Raw genomic sequence first — 14,897 nt, forward strand, 5'->3', positions numbered from 1 at the left:
AATATTCCTGACTCTTCAAAATTTGATTGTATTTTGTCATTGGGGTGACTTTAATTTGCAAGTTTTCATTCTCTATTCTAGCTCCAGCCTGTTTGGACAGATGGTCAGTACCTGCAAATGAAAACTAGAGCTAACGCAAGGATGAGTGTCACCTCCTATCTGCATTTCATAGTGGAAATGGCTTTTTCAAGTCTCAGGTGAAAAATAAGATCCTCATAAATAGGAATTGAAAGAAGTAGGACAAATAGCAAAAAGAAACAAATGTGATACAGATTTATTCACTAGCTTAAATTATTCTTATGCTCATAGGTATACCAGAAGGGAATCTTTAACTCTGATGTGTTCATGACTCATTTAGAAACAGAATGTGAAGTGCAGAAGAAAGAATTTAATCTTCCTTCCCCCCATCCTCTAGAAAAAGGGACATCTTATGTTGTAAAGGTTTTTCTAGTATCTTTTTTCATCTCAAACACTAGAGTAGTAGGTGCTGTGTGAGTCGGTACAGGTAGACACCTGGGACAACCACAAACTTGTGTCTAGAACATGGAATAAATTTATTTCCATTACCATGTGAAGCAGGGGACCTCCCAAGGCAACACGTAGACAGGAGTACTCAAGTCAAGACACAGGCACCATCAAACCTGGTCCATGACTGGCCTGCTGTTACACAGGCTTATCAAGAGTCACTCAAGTGATTTACAGTCCTCCTTGCCATCTTCCACTTCTAATCCATTCCTCCCAACACTTACCATTTTACAGCTAGAGAACTGAGATATAGAGAGCTCATCCCCACTCAAATCATAAGTATTTAAATGGAGCAGAGTCAGCTTTGGAGCAATTTGCCTCTGAATTTGTAGGGATGTGAAACAGAGCTAGGAACAGAGCTGACTCCTTAGATTGTGCAAAAAAAAAAATGCAGATGAAAAACTGGAAAGCAGTGGTTTAGTCACTTTCATGGTTTTTGGTGTGGTTCTAACCCAAGAGAAAGTTGAGGGATAATCTGAGCCTGTGACTGTCTTGCAGAAAGAAGCGTGGACATAGCCAGAATGTTGGAGTATGAGTTTTTCTATGCATATCAAAGTGAGCCCTTTGCTCTTAGTCCTAAGTTATGAAGAGCATTTAAATGCTAAGCTGTTCTTTCCATTCAGCTCAGGTGGTAATAGGCCTTATTTGAAATTCTTGAGTGAGACAGACACGTGCAACAAGAAATTAAGAAAATATATAATTAATACTTTTCCATTTTCTGTGTCATGATGTGCCACTTACCAAGGTTTTACTCATGTTTTCCTTTTATTGACTTCTCTATGTTTTCTTGTATGATTTTTCGCCCTTGGTGTAGCTATTCTATGAGTGACTCCAGTTTGCCCCACAACTGTGAATGGCTGAAGTGGGCTCAATAGTGCCACAGATAGGCAAAGAGACAAAAATTGAAATATCATAAAACTAACAAACTCCTATAGGAACTACAGAAAATAAAGGAAAAAAGAAGTTTAACACTAATAATAAGCACTACATGCCCTCTCTATCATCATCAAATATGTCATGATTTTGTACTCTTCTACACAGATACAGCTGCAGCATGAAGTCAGTGGAAATGCAATGCATCAAATCATGCTAGAACTTGTAGCAAATCTGTCACAGCGCTGTTGGAAGTATGTGGAATCTGGACTGTCACACAAGAAAAGGTGTATAGTGAGTAGGGTTAGAATAGGAGACCTGGGCTGAAGTAATGAAACTACTGCAAACCAAAAATGGGAACTTAGCAGCTGAAAGAAAGAGTGGAAAGGAAAAAAAAAAAAGTAAATCTCCCTGTAATAGAATGGCTATGGCATGAATAAAAATAAATTGTGAAAAAGGTAAATGTGAGTTTGGGGTATGTGAACAGATGACTTCAGGTAGAAAGTGCCCAAGGTCCTGATCAGCTTGCATGGGGGATACAGTTAGAATAGCTGCCATTGAGAAAAGAGAATTTTGAAGCCAAAAGTCTTACAAAGAGAGCAACTCTAAGTTCCACAGAAAGGAAGGAGACATTCATGTCTCCTCACACAACAGATTTTGACTTAATCACTTGAGCATAACCAGGATTAAGAGAAGATATATTTCTCTCAACAAGTACTGCAAGAGTAAAAGCATCTCCTAATGAGTTTAGATGTTTCAGTTAAAGGCCAGTCTTGGCACAGGAACAAATGGGTATAACCTAATTTTCTATGAATTTGGTTTTTCGTTTACTTAGAATAAGGTTTAAGGCTTTACAGCTGTCTTGTAGTAAAGTGAATGAGAATAAGATACTCTGTTGAGGACATACTTTGTTTAATTCATGCAAGTTCTATGACTATATGTGGAAGATTATACCTTGTGGCTGCCTGTGATATGCCAGGGATAGATGATCCAGGAAAACCACTTTAATATTTCACTGAACATTTATAAAGCTGTATTGTGCACACTATTGAAGGAAACTCCACTCTGCTGCCCTTCTCTGCTGAAGACAGTGGAATGTGTTAATGGAGCAATTTGGTACTCTGAATCCTACTTTAAAATCTCATTTCCTGGCAAAATATTGTACCACTAAGGTACTGATAAAAAGGTAAACATAATTTGAGGCTCTAAATCCCTTTTTGCAGAGGTGCCCAGGCTCAGTTTTGAAGGTGTGTGTCCAACTGATGGTTTGTGTTTCTGTGATGTTTTCTCTCAGGTGTGAGGGCATCCCAGTGCTGGTGGGTGGGAAGTCAGAGCCTTTCCTCCCAATGCACAGTGTTGAGGTGCCTCACTTGGCTGTACAACCTCTAACTCTTAAACCTAACACCTGGTTTCTGAGTTCAATACTTGACTTCTAAATATGGTATTGTGGAATTTCTAATCACCCGTGGGTCCTTATTTCACATCTACCTTTTTTTGTAGAAGTCCATTCACTGTGCTTTTTTTGGGGATCAAAATGCTGCCCTGTGAGAATAAGAAACCTACCTGGATAGGAAGGCTTGTGTTTCAATAACAAGAAATCCAATTCTGGCCTTTGAAGTACAATTCACTTTGACAGGAACACAGATTTATATGTGAGGTAATGTGAAAATGTTAGAAACTTGGTGAATTACTCCAAGTGATATCCACATTTTATGGAGAAATTGTGAGTTTTTAGGTTAAATGCTTGTGATGGACTATTGTGCCTGTGGCAAGGAGAAGTTTTTTCCCCAGTTTTCAGCCTATGCATCTCTAATCTCAGCTACAAGGTATAAGGTGATGCTGAGCCACGGGCTTCCTAAGTGGAAAATACATATCCATTGAGAAGATGGCCCTTGGCAACTCCTTTTCTCAGTTTAGCTTTCAAACCACTTACTAGATTTTTCTTGTAAACACTTCCCCCCTAAATTATATACTCTGGGACAGTGATTGATTGTTCTGGCAAAGTTATGTTCATTGATTTCAGTGGAAATGGCTTTTCCATTCAGTTACTGCTAAAACAACAAAATCATAGCTGTAGTCATGGTATTTTTCAGTAGTTTTTTAGATGGCTTAAACATATCTTAATACCAGCCTACCCCTCTCTACTTCACCCTCTCTGCTGAATCTGCTGCTGGGTTGGTAAGGGCATGGAAAAGATTGGTTAGAAGAGCAAAGATGACAGACATTTTTTAAAGTATTGCTTGATGTACCTGTTTTTTTCTCTTGTGCTGGTTGATAACAATTTTGTCAGCATATTTAGTGAGTGTGTCCTGTTTTTGGCCAGGACAGGGTTAGATTTTTACAGTAACTGGGAAGGGAACATGGCCAGACCCTGTTGTTATTCACTACCATCTCATCACTTGCCAGGGTTGTGAGCAAAGGTGTCTTCTCTGGAGAAATCATGAGAGGCTGGGAGGTGAAGGCTATTGTTTTATTTCCATATAAGTAGTTTCTTTGTCTTGCACCTTTTGTTGTTAATATTGCTGCTGTTACTGTTCCTTTTTTATCTCATTGCTGTTTCCAGCAAATTGCTCTTATCTCAATTGTAATTTTCACCCCTGTGCGTCCAAATCTCAACGCCATCCCTGAAGTGGGAAAGGGGGAGGAAAGGAGGAGGGAGTGAGCAAGTGACATATGGTTGCTGAGAGTCTTGGCAGGGGCACTGAATTGGCGAGTGTTATTCCTGAACCATGACAGAGCTTTAGAAGAAAGACAATACTCTGCATTAGTATTGACAGTAAATTCCACAAAGCTGAAAAGGGTATAATAAAATGCAGTAAGGAATAGAATGCTTTTAAAAAAATTTCTCTGTTTTAGTATTGGCTTCACTGTGCTTCTGCTTTAAGATAGCTGCAATATTAATCTAGCAGAGTTTCTAAATTTTTAATATGACATTTGTGGTACTTGGTAGGTTGAACACCAAGATCGGAGGATGATTTGCTTTAACCTTTTTTAGCGTGACCTGAGCCATTCTGACATTCATATAAAAGCCATACACTATGTCTTTGAGAAAGGCTGTCCTTTGATTCTTGCAAAAAACAAGTATTTCAATAACTGGTTTTGAACAGACCCTCTGGAAGAGAGGATGGGAAAGCCAAGACAGAATCTCATGGACTACCTTACTTGTGATGAAATAAGGACAGTGACCTAACAATACCTTGGTCTTTTATACTCTACAGGATGATGATGGCTGCTCCAATAAAGCAAAAAATGTGATGTTGCTGTCATGGCATAGCAAACCTCTCACTGCAGGCTTTTCTTGCCAATAATTGTTCATTGAGTGTCATCAGAACGGGGGCATCCTGGAGAAAAAAACCTCATGTGTGTAATTGTGTGTATCTTGCATGTGTCTAGGGACTTTCTAAGAGAAGGTTATGCTCCCCATGATTAGGGACAGAAAGTTCCTCTGAACAGCACGGACCCACCTGGTTCTCAGTGTGTAGTATGGTCTGATTTGGGCTGTTAGGTCTTCCTTGGCAAAACAAACAAACAAAGATGACCAGAAGCAGCATCTCTTTAGCAGCTCCAGGTGCCAGACAACTGTTCTGGAGTGCAGCAAAGCTGTGGCAAGAAAGAGTTGCCCACACACTGTTTGCTTTCCTGCATGAGATTGTGAGAGTCATGAACAATCAGCAGAGGGGAAAAGGATGACAACTCGGACAAGTAACTTGTACTCACTACAGGACCAAAGGATAGACTCACAGCTCCTGCTCTGGACAATCAGGAGCAGGTGCAGGGTCTGCTCCAGGGACTACCCTGTGTGCCACCAGCATCCTACAGACTGTGAATGGGACATGCCACACTCTCCAGGCCAAGGCTGCATTTGATCAACTTCTGCTTTGAGTGCTGAGAGACTAGCAATTATCACCATTCCCTTGAACCTGAGTATAACCTTGATGCTGGCTTTTCACTGCTCCTCTAATGTCTACCTCTGATGTACATGCTTAGGAGTGATTTACTCCATCTGGGCAGATGCTGAACTCCCTGTATATCCCTGGCCTCTCTGCATCCTTGAGTGGCAGCTATCCTGTGACTCAAGAAGGTGGCTGAGGAGAGTAGTGAGGAGAAATGGCCATGAGGAAAGAGAACTTAATTTTTAAAAAGTGTCTTGTATCCCAGTAGTTAAAGATTATTCTTTTGAAAATTTTCACTGAGATAGGAATGGGAAGGAACCAGAAAAAAACGCTTGGAGAAGGTTCAGAGCTTAAATGGAAAATGAAAAGCTTGTTGCTGTCTGCTCTTTTTTTTTTTTTTTTTTTTTTTTTTTTGACGAGTTTTGAGGATGCTTTTCTGGATTATATTAGAAACTAAAAAATAAATGTCTGGTCTTAACTACACAGATAAGTTAGGTATCCCATCAATAAGCATGCTGACTTTAATAGGCTCACATTTTCTTTATCTGGTCAAGATGTTCTTCACAAGGCATGTGAAATAATGAGATAGATGAGGAATTACTGTGTTTAATAAAAGCTTCAATTTCAAAGGACAAAAAATGTTACCTAGTCAGTTTTTCTCCAAAATTAGCAAGATGTTTCCTTTAAGCTTCTCTTTTGCAAGCAAAGATTAATCAACTGGGGTAGTAGATAATAGTTGTTGCCATTGCTCAGATTAATACCTTGTCTGTATGCTGGTAGGATAATAAAGGAGGGCTAATTAAGGAGTATAGATCTGTTTCCAAGTTCTTAATGTTGAAAGAAGAGTCATAGTTTGAGATAATAATAGAGGATGTTTAATATATGTCTCGGGTAATACTTAATCACAAAACAATACATCTTCAGATATTTTGTTATAGAGATAATTGCTAATATCTATCTTCAAATAAACAAATTGCATAGGATAAAGAAAAATGGCTAGACTTTTATGCAGAAGGACCAAGTGTATGACATTGGGGTTGTTAATGGAGTTGGGAAGTGACTGCTGCTGCAGGAAGATGCTGCTCTGTGGATCAGGTGTCAGACTTCTCTTCCAGGCCATGACAATCTCCTTGTAGGTAGTGAGGATATTTTTCTATCTTTGAAAGTCTGATTAGCCCAGAAAAGCTATAGTTTACTTATGCGTTGACATTGCCTGGTTTTATAAGAATATATTGAAAGATGTAAGAGAATGCAAAAAAAGGTGTTATGTCTGTAATTTCACAAGATAAAATGCATGATGTTATTAAGTGAGAATAGGTAGCTGTTGCCAGTTTTCTTGCCATGCACAGCCAGTCCAGCCACCCTAAGTTCACTCCTTTTGAAGTTTTAAAAGATTATATGCAAAAAGGTGACTAAAAAAGGGTATCTATAACAGCCCAGGGAAAGCTGTTCCAACAAGTTATTTTTTTTTCTAATATAAGAATACTTATCTTAATTCTAATCCAAAATAGTTTACTTTCCATTTTACCCTCTGAAGCATAATTTTTATGTTATATTGAAGAGTCAATGTCTTATTCCCACATACTTAAGAAGAAGAAAATATGGTATGGGAAATTATTCCTGGACTAGCAAATTGACGTCTCCATGATCTTTGGGAGCTGTATCATAGATGGATATTCCACAGAGCACGTAAAGCATCTGTTACTGTAAAGAGGAAGATAGCAAGAAAGATGAAGACCAGTGATCCTCCCTCAATGGCATTTATGTAAAACAAATAAATAGTCTTCAAGATGAGCTAGATCCTGTGCTTCAGAAGAAAACCTAGAAAAACAACCTGCCAGACTTTTTCAAGTAAAATTTCAATCCTGACAGATCTGATAGAGTGTTTAACCTTAGGACAAGATCTGCTGGGACACAAATTCCTAGCTGTGATCCATCTCGGCATAACTAATTATGCTACTTCTTCTGTTACCTCAGAAGGCAACACCTCTCTCCCATTCCTGAAAATAATCTGTGTATTGAGACAAAAATAAATCCATTATGTAAATATGGCAAACCCAGATGCAATCAGTAGACAGTAACAAAACTTCTTCCATCCTCTTTAGAAATTCCAGTAATTTAAAAATGCAAACTTTCCCAGCCTCTGATTAAGAAAGTATTTTTATCTCTAAGTTAACCAGGGTGAGGTCCTGAATTACTATCTTTAAGATTGTTCCCAAATACCTGTGATTCTTGAAGACCAGCTTCCCAAATGATCCAGGTACTTCCCTTTCATCACCTTCCTGTGTGATTTATAACTTGCTTATTTTCAGTTTAGCTTCAATTTTTGGATTTTTTGTCTCTGTATCAAAAAAACAATCTGTTCAGGGCCCTGAAAAAATATCTTTCTTAAAAGCTGAAGGTCATTCTTTATATACAGACACTGTTTTAACAGGAACGTTACTATGAATGTCATGTTTTTGTTTAAAAATCTTGCTCTGTTGTTACTAGTAAGCCTTTCCAAGGAAAATAAAAAAGAGATCTCTAGGGTTTTCTGGTTTTATTAGTCTTCATGTTTTGGAAGTGCTCTGGATGCAGTGGATTTCCCATATTCCTATGTAGTCCATTAAGTTCTGTAAATGCTTCAGCACATTCCTAACTTCACCCATGGGAAGTGGCTACATGGCAGTAAAGGCAACAATTCACATAAACAGAATGCTGTGCAGGATTTTAATGGGTTGTTTTCCAAGGCACGCATTGCAATGGACTAGGGAATATTTAAAATAAAGAAGTGCAGTTATGCATCACAAAGACAATCATACCTGAGATGTCATTTGAAAAAAATTAAGTCATTTTTGAGTGAAAATTGCAAAGGTGTTAAAGTGTTCCATCTTTCAGTAATCTATTTGGTTTTTGATTGTTAACTATTCCTGGACTTTTTCAGCTTTCTATGGCTATCCTATAGCTGCAGATAAAGCAGGCTCATGCTAGCCCCAAAGCCAATCAGTATGACAAAGGATATCCTTAGGATATCTGTCTTGGATATCCTAAGGGAGGGTGATTGCAGCTGGGCTGCATGCTGGAAGAGTTGCCTGGTCATGGTACCCCCATAACCATGCCTTGCTTTTCCCTGTGAGACCCTTAGTTGACTTAGATGAAAACCATGCTATGGACCTGCTAATTCAGGGTGCCCAGACCTGCATGTATGTTTAGGCCTTTAATATAGATATAACTTGTGATTCTCTACTTCAGCAGACATACCTCCTCCTGTCTTGTTACACTAATCAGCAACTAGATTTTAAGTTCTTAGCCTGCTAATTGAAAACGACAAGGATTTGTTTTGAGAGAAACATTCTTGAATCTATGACAAGGCATTGCTGCCAAGGGTAAAAAAGTGATTACAAATATGTACTTGTTTCTTAGCAACCATTGAGAGCTCCCCTTTCTAATTAGTACAGTTCTGTGAAAGCCTTATTAGTTCAAAGTACTGAAAGGTCAATTAATCTCAGTTAAAAATTGATGGTATTAATATTTTTTTGTGAAATTTTGGCTGTGTCTGTGTTTAATCTTAAGGCAAGCAAGCAAGCTGTTTTGTTTTACCACTTATTTTTATAAAGAGCTAGAAAATACTCAAACACAGGACATGCATGTGTTGTTCATCTGTGAACAAGAGAGACAAGTTTTCCTTCACTCAGTGCCTCAGTTCCCAGTAGCATGAAGGGGAGATCACTTACCCATGAAAGAAAGGCATGATGGAGTTCTTCTGGCTTTACCTGCACTAACCAACCCCAAAAGCAGAAACAAGAGATAGCATAGGGTTCCCCAAATCTTCCCAGCTTACTGGAGTCTGAAGACATTTCATTGTCATTACTGAAATGATCTTCCTGTGTATAGACAGAGTGCCCAAGACAAAGCCAAAGCTATGGAAATTGGGTCAGTGGCTGCTGCATATCTATAAAGATATGACTGAAGTACAGTGGTCCCATTAGTGCTGTGACACATTTATGTTGCTATCATAAGACACTATCTCTAGGGTAACAGCAGTCGATGCTGGTAGATAGTTCTAAGTGTCCGGCTCCGGTGCTAATATGAAAAATTCCAGTTTGGAGAGAAGAAGAGGTTGTGAAGAGACATTGGGTAGGTGTTGATTGTTCAAAAACCAGGGTTTTTAACCTGATAATTTTGGATTGGGTGAGGTGCTGTTCGGACATGAGATAAATATTGTATGAGGCTGCAGAATGGGACTGAAGCACTCGAGGGCAGAAAAACCCACTGTTCTTCTGTGATCTGGCAAAGACTACATTATTCAGAGCTCCTTGTGTTTTAGAACTGTTGCAAAGATGTAAGGATAAGGGCACAGGATAAACACAGATGTGAGTCTAAGACACGTTAGGTGTTTACAACCTGATCTGAAGTGTTTCCACCCACTCTATTATATGGTGAGAATTGATTACCAAAGAGGAGGAAAGAACTTTCTTCCTGTTGCTTTCAGTCAGAGTCAGATCCTGAATTGCTTGAAAAATCTCATTTCCTTGCAGAAAATTACTGTAGTCTGAGTGATGACAGTGAGCAGTCTTCAACAGCACCTGGTGCAGTGTTGTGGTTCTTCTTCCATCCTGCTCCATCAGATGTTTTCCCTTCCTGGGAGTAAGGATAGGTGTAAACCCCTACTCCAGAGTGCACTCCATGGTGCAGTAGCTCTTTTGGGGATGGCTGCTGTAGAACGTTTAGCAGAATCACAGAATTGTTGATGCAGTACTTCTTCAGATTGTCTATTCCAAACCCTCTGCTCAGAGGAGGGTCATATAGAGCTGTGACTTGAGAGGTTCTGAGCGTCTCCAAGGATGGAGACTCTCTGGCCAGAGCTTGCTTTCACCAGGGCTTGCCCATTCTGACAGAATAAAAACTGCCTCATGACCCATCCCTTGGCAGCAATCCATGCATTCCTCTGATCTCCTACATTAGAGACCCTTTTTCCAGGCACCAAAAAAGGTCAAGAAAATAATCAAACTCTGGGATACTGGCTGAAGTTCTTGTGGTGTGCTCAGGGCTGCTCAAGGCACAGGACACCTTGCTGGGCTACACTGACTGCACTGAGCTGAGGTAAATATGCACATTGCCAGCATATCAGTGTATTCTCAGAAGCACAGAGCTGTTCTGTGCCCCTGAAAACAAATGCTAGAAGGCAAGGGAATTTGGTTGGTTGTAGCTAGGAGGAAGACTGGTACTGAAATAGATACATAGGAGAAAAATGCTTATTTCCAGTAAAATACAGAGATGTGTGTACATATAAAATATTTTGTATATTTATATATGATTATTTATAGAAGAAAAACCTGTTTATGCCTGAAGTTGTGTAGGACTCTGTTTATCAGCCATTACTTGGGTGACCTGGAGGAGTTCTGCTTGTATCAAGGTGGAAATATTGGATCCATGGCTCATAAAATCAATAAGGGTGACAAATGTGGTAAATTATTGTCAGCTATGGGAAAATGAAAATGAGAATGTCAGCGACTGTCTGACTCAGAGAGCAAGGTGATAAACGACTTCTCTCAAACATTGCAGATAAACTGATTTTCATCTCTGGTAAAGAGAAGCAAATCAAATACTATAGAAATATTTAGATTTCAGGCAACTTATTGTGTGATATTTTATCTAAATCTTCCTGAAGTGTCTCACAGAATTGAAACCTAAATTGTGCTAATAAGATCCTGAAGAACTGATGAATTTTTTTTCATTAGGGATAAATATCTTTTTTTTATCCAGCTTGAATACTAGCAATTTAAGCTCTGAGTTTAAACTCTATTTCCACAGTATCCTCTCATTATGTATATTTATACCCGTTTGATTACAATCATGGCATATCTATATATACCTTTTTATTGCTGTTGCTAAATAAACCTTCAGAATAGCTAAAATTAAGTTAAGCACAGGGTACCAATACTTCTTAGCCCTGCAGAAGCATAAAGATAGCATGAAGAAACTCTAAATATTTAATACTGCAAAGACACAGGAGCAGAAGGAAAACCAGAGTAACTTGATATCATAGTGGCCATTAAGGGCAAGAATATAATATTAATGGAATTAATGGATTGTGCATACAGTATTCTACAATTTATGTTGTGATCAGTTCTTTTTATTTTTTTTTTTCTTCACACATTTACCATAATGGACAAAAATTTGGAACTTAACAGTATTGAACTCCTACAGCCAGCAAAGCAGTGGGAAGAATTAAATAAGCTATAAAAGCATGCTGAGTCCTGGGAAGTTGTGGAGGACAGAAACTCAAAGAAACCAAGAAAACCCCAAAAGGAACTGTGTATTAAAACCAGCAGTGAAAAGAAAAATAAATACACCTGATATTAAAAAAGCCCAAGCTCCTTTTTCTCTGTAGTGTTATAAGAACACTCTGAAAAAGTTATGTTCCTTTCTGGATATCTGTTTTCTTTCTCCCTCCATCATAGTCAAGTTCAAGGAGATTAACTGAACTAGTGATTTAATTAGGCAAAATTCTGGTTATAAGTTACTTGCAACTGAAGGTATTAATCCTACACTAAAAAAAAAAAAAATTATTGTAATTTCATCTGTGAGTCCATGAAATATGATATAGAAACCCTATTTTTATATCATTGCAGCAATTAGCAAACACCTCACTCTGCCACACAGAAAGACCTGTTCTGCCATACTGACAAGAAATACTGTAAGCAGCCAAAATGGTTAGGAATTAGGGACTAGCAGCCAAATGTTGGGAATTAGTAAGGAAAGAACAGAATGGATAGCTATGGATGTTATCTCTCTACTTGGGCCATGGTGAGTTGAAATTTTAGCAATTCTATTTTCTCCACCTTAAAAGGCTGTAGCAGAACTGAAAAATGCTTAGTAAAACGTTACAGATATTTAAAGTAAAAAACTTTCTTCCATATTTTGAACAGATAAATAGGCAGGAGCTCCTTAAACATGTAGATAAGAGTGGGAATTGATGGAGGTTTGTATAATTATCAATGACATTGAAAAGAATTTAATTATCACCACATCTAGAGCAAAATTGTCTTTTATAAGCCTATAGCTGCGAGTGTACATGCAGAACAGATGCTGTTTTAGTCTAGGTTAATGGCTATAGTTTCTGGTGGTCCTCAAAGCTCTCTGATGTGGGAAGCCAGAACTGAAGTGGGCTGTGTTTCCTGTGTTTTCTCATTCAGGTTTTTCTGCCCCATGCCCAAAACAAAAAGGGAGACAGTCTCTTCTTGATATTTTGGTTTTGGGATCAGGTCTTGTAGTGGTTGTGTACAGGACTTTTAATTCTACTGGATACCCTTCCTGCCCACTGTATATCCTTAGTTCTCTTCTTGCAGATTTCAGTACTTGCACGTTTTTTTGTGCATCCCATTGTTGAAGCCATATCTCAAGTCACCATTTATGTGTTGCAGTTTTGGCTATTATTTAAATTTTAACTTGCCTTATAATACATTGCTATGTGACAATATGTGCTGTTGAGGATGGTGATGGCATTTTAGTGTGCTTAGGTATGGGTTTAAGGCAAGCAAGCATTAACTATACCTGTGTACATCTGTCTGTGGATGCAAGATACTTCTGCTTCAGCTTCAGGTTAACTGCAATAGCAAACACATAACCAACAAGAGCATGCAATTTTTCATAAAACTTGTGAACCTCCTTGTCATGAGATTAGAGCTAAAACTGTCTAATTAAAAAGAGTAGACTAATACACTGATCAGAAATTTATCAAAGAGTATTGAACATAGAGACATGACTTCTGGGATTTATAGACATCTCAAAAAAACATGACACATCTGCCTGGAGTTGAAAGATTTGCCACAGGATCTGTGGAAGACCAGTGACCTCCTGAAGGAACAGCTGGCTGCCAAGAAGGACATACACAGGGATCTGAAGTAGCAGCAGGCACTCATGTTTAGGAACCTGAATACCATCCCAATGTCTCAAAAAATCTCAGAAATTGTTGGACGCCATGTACCTGTCAGTGTCAGAGAGATGAACCTTGAGTCTAATTCAGGCCTATCATTTTTGTGCAATGTCAACCTTGACAGGGAAGGAACAAGCAAGATCTCTGGGGAATGGGCTGAGGTTAGTCTGAAGTGACATTAGCATTACAACTGTGTATAGTCTCAATTCATGAAAAAACAGTGGTAGGGGAAATGTGGGGAAGAAGATGGTTTGTGGGAAAGGGAAAGATACATGTGATTAGAAACCGAAATATGTTTTGGCTGATATTGACTTATTTATTTTTGACTTATGATTTATGACTGTCAGGTTGCAGACCTAGGGGATGCACTGTAAATCAGAAATAGGAAGGCCGAGACATTCAGCCACAGCTCAGCCTATAGTCCCAGGCAGCAGGATGGCTGAGCTGACACAAAGCGTCCCTTGTCACTGCGATCTCAAAAAAGGAACTGTGTAGTGTAGAAGGTGCTAGGCTTGTGGAGGGGGAACAGTCCAGGTAAAGAAAAATGGGCCCTGGATGGATCTTGCACCAGTTTAAATGCAGTCTATTCACTTTCAAACCCCATCAGTAAATGGATACAGGAATTTTTCCATTTTGCCTATGTACTTAGTGTTTGTTTACAAGAAATGAATTAGGCATGACTATGAAAACCTCTTGGTAGAAGTGATGCCCAGACAAACAATGGCTCTGCCATTCCCTTTGGATCTCATCTGACTTTTGTTGATGTCAGTGGTATTACCACGGTGACCACTGGAAGGATTAGAATTGTAATTTAATTGCTATAATCCAAAATAATATTGAAGTATCATCACATAAATTATACTGTAATTGGAACACCTGTTCTTAAAATTAGATTCTTGTCTGTGTGAGAACAAAGCAGCTAAAATATGATGCTGATACAATTGCAGAAGGTCTTATGTTCACACAATTAGCAATGATACATATCTTAAGGTCTGTGGCAAAGAGAACTAATGGCAAATCCTTATCCCATCTCAAGGAAGAACAATGTTTTCAGAAAACAGAAGTTGGACACTATGATCTTGGAGATCTTTCCCAAATTTAAGTTCTATGATTCTACGAGAAATGTTTCCAAAAAGTCTTTGTTTTCAAATGAATTTACACCACCCTTCAAGGCAAATTAGTGCAAACTTCTGGGAGATGTGTACTTGCTTTGACTACAAGCTTTGAGGTGAATTGGCTGGAAAAGGAAACAGGTACTCATGAAACTTTTCAGTGAGGGAGACAGAAACAGAATGAAACTCACTCTGTGTATGATCTGACCTGTTCACTGACATATCTTGTGTTAGCAGATTAAAGCATCTGTTTGTCTGACCTGGAAGTGATATTTGACATTCACAATATGCCTTGAGGTCCAACCCAACTTTGTCTTGTCACTCCAAATGTTTAATTCTCATTCAGATTGCTGTTACTCAGTATTTTTAATAGACCCTGATCAGCAAGGCAGCCAAGAGATTTTATACAATGGGGGGGGGTGGGGGGGTGGGGGGTGAGATAGCTGGACAAGTACCTGTAGAAGATAACACCTCTAGCTGCTCCATATGTCTGGTGATGGAGGCTATCACACCAAAGACTCTGTGATTCACAAATTAACTTCTCTAATATTTCAGTGCTACAAAAGAATATTGTCT

The 14,897-nt window shown here is 38.7% G+C and overlaps 1 long non-coding RNA gene across 1 annotated transcript in view; it reads left to right on the forward strand.

Annotated features, from left to right (window-relative positions):
* LOC146768643 (uncharacterized) overlaps positions 1-14,897 on the forward strand; it is a 224,049-nt gene that overhangs the window by 42,479 nt on the left and 166,673 nt on the right. The window lies entirely within an intron of this gene.

This window comes from Lonchura striata, chromosome 1, assembly GCF_050655825.1.
Source record: "Lonchura striata isolate lonStrDom1 chromosome 1, ASM5065582v1, whole genome shotgun sequence".
Lineage (NCBI taxonomy): Eukaryota > Metazoa > Chordata > Aves > Passeriformes > Estrildidae > Lonchura > Lonchura striata.